At 34.8% G+C, this 7,818-nt stretch overlaps 1 non-coding gene across 1 annotated transcript; it reads left to right on the top strand.

Annotated features, from left to right (window-relative positions):
* The first annotated feature begins 7,489 nt into the window (after nt 1-7,489).
* Nucleotides 7,490-7,561, top strand: Trnad-guc. The gene has a single exon. It is a non-coding gene; the product is annotated as a tRNA-Asp (tRNA).
* Nucleotides 7,562-7,818: the final 257 nt, after the last annotated feature.

The following is a 7,818-nucleotide window of genomic DNA, read 5'->3' as shown; positions in this document are numbered from 1 at the left end:
CCCTCTAAATCTCCAATTCCTTCATTTGTTAATTATCTGCTATCTTCAACACCCCTGTTTTTTGTGCCAATCCCAATACTCATCACTCGTGATGCTCCAAAGTTCTGGCCAACTTTTAAACTGTTGAATTAAATTAGAGGTAAGTTTTTCGTCATATCTAATCCAATTTTCACAGAGTACATATTTTTCTCTAGCGAAATAAAATACTCTATCCGTCCATGGAGTTAGCAAGACCTTTCAAGTGAGACAATCAACGTTGCTGTTCGCACTGCCGCTCCAGCGACAGTAGCTCTACGGCGAGAGAGTGGAGTCATTCTATGTAGAGTGCTCTCAGAGATGGTGACATTGTATACTTTCGGGTGGACTGCTATCATTCGAGTAAATGTAGCAAAAAACTATTAATTGCAAATGTGCTTTTAAATTATGGACAGGGTCAATGGCATCTGGAATAGCACAGAGAGGCGCCAAAGGTCCGTCTCCTACTTGGTATTTTAAATACAATGTGAAAATTTTCAAAAGCAAATTTTGGCCATTTTTCAATGAGACGGTATTAAATTAAGAATTTTGCTATTATCAACCGCTTCTTACCAAAAGATCTAGAGCATACAGTCGTATGAGAAATGATAGGAAGTAGATTTAAGCTCGGAAAAAATTAGAAACGTTTGGAAACAGATGGACTCTATAGTTGAATCCTAATATACAATACTGGCAAGAATAAAGCGCACAGAATTTGCTCAATTCCTTGGATTGCGTTAAATACAAATTTGATAAGAGCCAAACAGCTTCGGTTCAAATGCCGGTCAGAACAAATGATTATTTCTACGTGGAATTTTCGCACATTTTGTGCATTTCGGGGGACTCCGTTAAGTTATAACCGTGGCTAGTCCCGTTATACTTAAATTAAATACTAATCTTTTTATTTTTCAAACTCAAGTGCAATCCAAAATAAAATTGGTAAACGAGCTCACTATGAACATGTCGTTTAGATTGGTAGGGGAAGATATCTCTCCACGGATTTCTCTAGTAAAAATAACGAAAGAACATGGCCGCTTCGTTTTTGCTCGGGGGACGGAGTTGGTATGGCTTTGCGTGCGGATAATTTTTGGGGGAGAGGGGAAGATAGGCGACATGGGCGGGCTCTGTGAATGCGGAAATAGCACCTGCTTTCATTCCCTGGCCACGCCCACTCTTTTGTCCCGAGGGCAATCCTATTGGTGGAGAAATTTCAGCGGAAGAGCGCAGGCGCCTCTAAAGCCATTGGGGAGGGTGGCGCCAGGAGAGGACGCCTTAAAAAAATAAAACTGACGATTGGGATGGATGGTAGTGTGAGGATTTAGGGGAACGAAATTTCCGCAGAGGGGTGGAATTTTTGGTGGATGGGGTTGGGTATAGAGGCCGTTCCGTTCCACTTGGTTTTCTCCCCTTGTATTTTTTTCCTTCCTTAAAAAAATTGGAATGACGATGGTAGGGATGGCCGCTCGGAGCCTGGCGTGGCGTCGCGAAATAAAAACTAGAGATAAAATCGATGGGGACAAAAAGCGTATCCCGGATCCAGAGAGTATTTCAAGAAGTTAACCCTAAGCACTAAAGGTTTGTCGACGTTACAGTAGCTGTAATGCGAAGTAATTTTTAATGCTGGGGTCACAACGGCCTAGTCGTAATAGTTTGTGATGTCTTACGTGGATAAAATCGGTATCTGCTAATTATGGAGGGATCTATTCAGTTTAGGTTGAAATGTCCCTCATAATGCGATCTGTACATAACAAGTATATACATAAGTATTATATTATGAGTAACTATGATTTATCCCCTCCGTCTCAAACATTATGCCCAAATGTTACTTATCTTGTCCCTTACCCGTAAGGACTTTATACTGTGGTACTTCTTGAGCTGTGACTTCAATGTTTCAAAGTTAGAATTGAGTTATATAAGTTTTAAAAATATTGTAGGAATTTTGTAACTAAAAATTTTAAAAATTGATCTTAAAAATATCATAATAGTATGCTTTTCTATGTAAATTTTGAGTTAACCTTAAGTTTTGATCTGGGAGTTTTTTCAAAAGCTATCAAAAGCAATAAAGTTTGGCGTTGAGGCGTTACCATAAATTGAAGTAATGCGGAAGAGTTTTTATTGCTAGGCTTTCAACGAAAATTTGACCGGTTCATAAAAGCTAGGGCTTATACCCTCAATGCATTAAAGTGGTAATCATTAAAAGTGATGAGGTATTCTCTTTCGTTTTATTTGGCATAGTCATAAAGCTTCGGTGATATTAAGGCATTTTATCAGCGCTGACGTTTTATTTCTTCCGTCTGGGGTAAAATATGAGGTGACTTCTCAAAAAATGATCGTAATCTTGGAAAATGGTTTGTAAATGGTTTCACCTGATAAAATTATGGCCGGGAACCTCCATGACAACCATATAACTTGCATAACAATGCATAGAGGGTATAAGTCCTAGCTTTTATGAACCGGTCATATTTTCGTTGAAAGCCTAGCAATAAAAACTCTTCCGCATTACTTTAATTTATGGTATATACTATACCTACGATTGTATTATGTACTCCCATCGCGACCATCATATTTTTTTTCTCAAACCCATTAATGAATGTAATTATTCATTGATTGAGTGTTCAGTGATTTTTAAATCTTGCTTTATTTTTTATATAAAGGATATTGATTTCAAGCTATGACAGGGGAGAAATAATTATACATGTATCCATAAGTTTTCTATCCCACATTAAGTTCGTCGAAGCATGGGCGTACCCAGCGAGGGGCAGGTGGTGGGGTCAGCTGCCCCCCCCCCCCCCCACTGGAAGCAAAAATCGCCTAAGTCTTTTAGCAAAATCAGTACTGAATTGAAACGAAAGTATTCAACAAATTTTCTTTAATCCCACGAAAAATTATATATTTTAGTATAAGATATGTAACTAAAATAAAATTCTTTTTCAAGGATATAATCTCATAAATCCCATGGCTTGCCCCCCCCCCCTTAGTTATGATCCTGGGTACGCCCTTGCGTCGAGGTCGTAGGTAATATAAATTATTAATGGCAATTAAACCTATTTTGGGTTTTTAGCTTGGCTATGTTTTATAAAATTGTCAATCGAATGGAACACGAATAATCGTTAAAAAGTAATAACTTTATGTTACCTGGAATTGTGTTAGTTATGTATTCCCGATTTTACGGCACTACACGGGATACGGTAGAGAAAATGGATTGTTATGATTATTGGGAAATGTCATTATTTATGTTGTTACTACTACGCTACCTTGGTTTCACAAAGTTCTAACTGACCATCAGCTGATTTTGAGAAAAACCTTGTCAAAGTTTTAAACTGCTCTATTTCTATTATTAATAGGAATTTATTTTTTATTTTTGGCACATACACTAGTGATCCACTAGATACACTAGTAATTATTACTTTAAGAAAATATGTTATTTATTTTATTTTTTTTACATGTTTATATGAGTAATAAAATAAGTAAAATGCAGTTAGAACCTTGTCACACCAAATATTAGTTTTTTCTCCTTGCAGTTGGAACTTTGTCACTGTTCTAAATCTGTTATTATTTTACATAGAGGAATAAAAACCGGTGTAACCCATAGAGAAACATAAACTTCGTTATTTTGAGTGAAAACACCAAATTTTGCAAAAATGTCAGTTTGAACCTTGTCAAACCAAGGTAGCGACTAGTTATGCTGTTGAATGCTCAATATCGAAATGGGAGAAACATATCCATGCTTGTCGCTATTATTTATTTTCCTCCTGTTTTACAATAATGACTATTTCGACTGACTGTATAAAGTCAAATAGAAAGGAACAAATTGGCACTTAAATTTACGTGATTGTTATTAAGATTTTTATGTAAAATTAACGATGTAAAATCACAACCTATGTAATATATAATCAATGGTATGATAATGGTAGGACCATTGTTATCTGAAAAAGGATTAATAATAGCTTGATTATCAGTTGACCTAAAAGTTACTATTTTTTAACGTCGGAAATTGTTACTATTCTCTACATTTCTTCAAATGTGACATAATAACACTATCTGAGGTTTGGCCCATTATTTTTCCTCGTGGACGTTACCGGAATACGTTATTTTTAAATTCTATATTGTACCATATAGGTAGTGTAACGTCGCGTCCTTGATGTTGGATGATGATACTACTGTTTTTGAGTTTTATGCATTTATTTTTTGATTGTATTTTTGTTTGTATGCATGTTCATGTTTATATTGCAGTTTTGGGAGATGAGGGCGCTATGGTGATCGGGGTGTAAATAATTGATTTTTATGAAGAGAGCCATATTTGAGGCTGAAGAGAGAATAAAGCTCCAGATATTATAGATGTTTATTATTGTTAGAGATTAAAAAAAGGGTTGCGACATCACAGTACTCGTATTTGAGGTAAATTATCATGTAAAAATCCACGAGTTCATCCTGGTGCTTGTGAATCCAGTATTAGATTAATAATTCCACCTAACGAAGAGCTGTGCTATATGTACGATTTGTTTTTGTATGGGCCGGTTAAATATGATGTTAAAATTCATGAAAAAAATACAATTATGAACCCCTTTCAATTCTGCAGGTAAAATACAATCAAATCGCATAATAATAAAATCCCAATTTAATACCCATTCCTATGCATTGTAGTTCAATGAATTTACTTAATTAGCTTCATACGTTTAACATTCTATTCTTTTACGGTGAAATGAAGCTTTACTTGTGCGCATATTTTATTGAATCTCTCATATATAAGACGAGAAAAATAAATTCCAAAGAATAAACTTTACCGTCAATTATTGTGTTCCTGGTGTTTTCAGCATGCATTTTTGATGATATTCTAAATGTTTTTAAAAGTTTTGTTATAGTCTATTGCACAAACATTCAAAGATTAGAACTATTACTGTCTTAGGTCGGCATATTTTGCTTAGTATTAGCTAATGGGATATGAAATGCTTGTTGTTGGCATATAAAAGCTTTATATCATTAAATGTAAGGCCAGACCTAGACGCAAGGATTAAAATAGTTGCCGATACAAAATCTTTTATTTTAGTGGGAATCGGGTCAGCATTACAGTGGATTTTATTATTGTGAAGCCACCTAAAATTATGTTTTTAATGCTTAGAACATTCAAAGCCTTTTTTGTTTGTCTTTGATATTTTGGTAGCTCCTATAAAATGAAAACATTGCAACTGGTAGCCAATAGAAACATATTTTCTATGGTGATAAGAACGCGGCTTTTAGGCATGCATATATTTGTGTCTAAAATGCCAAAAGTGGATTCACGACGTGGATAAGGCAAAATTTACCGTTATAATAAAAATAAGGTAGATTTTATGCGATGTTATGTCTAACTATTGTCTCATAAAAGCAGCGGTGTATTCCTGATGCTTGTAAATCCAGTATTAGATAAGTCATACCTTATAACGGAGATCTATGCTATTTGTACGTTATGTTTTTCTATCGGCCAGGTAAATTTGATTAGCTTTACGAATCTTCATGAGAATGCTTTATAATACGAAAGAATATGATACAGTATTCTTTCTCCGTAGTTTATATTTGGCATTATCTTTCAGATCGTTTCCCTCATATCATCTTGACCTCTGGGCGAATGGTTGTCCTCTGATTACCCTGATTACCCTTTGGTTTTTTACGTATACTTTAAAGTCATTTTTAAGGCTGGAGCCACTTTCAAAACGAGATAAATAAATATTATATTCTCTTGGATTCAGCAATTTTAAGAGTACTAAAATAATGGACATTTCTGAAATTATCTCAGATATCCTTTCAGAGACACATTCCTAGCCCAACACGACGTCACGAAAGGGTGAGCGAGACAGAATCATTATCAAAATCGATTTTGTTAAGAAAAATTTCAGATAAGTGGAATTATTTTTTGTTAGATCATCAAAAACTCAGTAGAGTAGTCAAATTTTTAAAAATCGGATACCATGTAATACCATCAATAGATTTATTCATATCAATTTACCGAAAAATCAAAATTCAAGATTCAAAATGTGAGTGTCGGTTCAGTTCAGTTTCAAATTATATCATTTAGCCATTATTCTACTATGCTAGAAGTAATTTTTAAGAACGACCTAATGGATTCACTTTCCCTTACACAACAAGCTATCAAATAAACATTTTCAAAGTTTCCACTACCTCAACTCTGCATGAAAAACATAAAATTAGTACAAATTTCAAGCTGTTTCAAAATATATATCACCTTGTTGATTTAAACATATTACTGGGTTTCATAAGGTCTTATTTTTCCGGAGAGAACGTTTAGTTTCTTTCCTATAAATCTGGAAATTATCATTTGTAAAAGTGCAATACCATGATAGGTAGATAGCGGTATGTATCGCGATATTTATAATTTAAACAAAGCCTCTATTTTCTTATGAATATCTTCTGGGAAGAAGAGAATATATTATAATGTTGCTTTCAGATACGAGATAATTTTTCATTTAAAGATTTAAAAGAAAACCTAAGCCTCTAACGCTTGACAAATTAAGTTGAAATGACACGCGTAGTATTAGGATCTGAATTTAACTATATATTTATTCTAAAGATTGCCATTTATCAAGAAAAACTAATTTTTACAAGTAAATATTATCACTTTATAGTTTAAACAAGTAAAAATTTTAAATAGTTATTTTCCGACGGAAATGGACTAATTCATAGGGCAAGAGACGTACGGAATTTTATAATGTTCGCCGTTATCCTGTTGCTTAGGCAAACCATATTGCATTTCCTCCTGTATCTATGCCAACACACTTACATTACAATTAGGTAAAAAGCTTTCCCTTAGCTGATTCCAAAAAAAATATTTCAATTCCCTTTAGTAAAGTTATCTCATCACGATCCCATTTTACAACAAGAACTTTAATAAATGCTAGAAAGTACGCAATCATATTTATAAAAAATTGTTCCTAATTTTTTTTTGGTATTCTCATATGAGGTGAACGATTCGAGTCATTAAACTCTAAGGCCTTGACGGGATTGGGGTAAGGGTAGAGAAGGAAATGTGGAGAGACACCCAGCGTCTGAATTAGCCTACTCCTAACCACGGCTACCGACCACGGCTAACGTCTCAAATGATAGATCCAGGGTTTTAGTTGTTGTGTCCTCGACAAAACACTTAAGTAGGGATCGGACAGTTGCAGAACCAACCCACAGAGAGGAATGCCAAATCTATGGCCTACACAGGAACCCTATCCCTTATGTTTTTACAGGGTGGAATGAAATTGTGTCGCGAAATTTTAACCCTAGATAGCTGATACTAGTAGAAACCAAAATTACTAATGACGATTCGGTTGAAAACGCATCATTTTTGAAGTGAAAACTTCTTTAGCGGCGTTAAGCACTTTTGCGGAATGGGGAAAAAGCATAGAATTCGCGTGAGCGTCCCCGACCCGACACCGCGATCGCTACAGCGAAATATACATTTCCGTCTTAAAATTCATTTATTAGAATCACATCCTCGGTAGTATAGTGGTCAGTATCCCCGCCTGTCACGCGGGAGACCGGGGTTCGATTCCCCGCCGGGGAGGATTTTTTTCTCAACGTCATACAATTTAAAAAATTTTACAATTGATATTTCAACTACGCAGGCTGACTAGGTTTAGTAAATAAACTTTCTTAATATATTGTTAATATATATACTGTTAAAGTCTTTTTGTTTTAAAATATTACAATTGAAAATAAAAATCTATAGTGTATATTGTATAAGTTCATTAAATATAAAGAGCTCGTGCATGAACGTGCAGAAGAGTGTACACGCTATAAAAATACAGGTCAGTACTATTT

Source organism: Ischnura elegans, chromosome 9, assembly GCF_921293095.1.
Source record: "Ischnura elegans chromosome 9, ioIscEleg1.1, whole genome shotgun sequence".
NCBI lineage: Eukaryota > Metazoa > Arthropoda > Insecta > Odonata > Coenagrionidae > Ischnura > Ischnura elegans.
The sequence above is the reverse complement of the archived record's forward strand: the minus strand, read 5'-3'. Positions and strand labels throughout refer to the sequence as shown.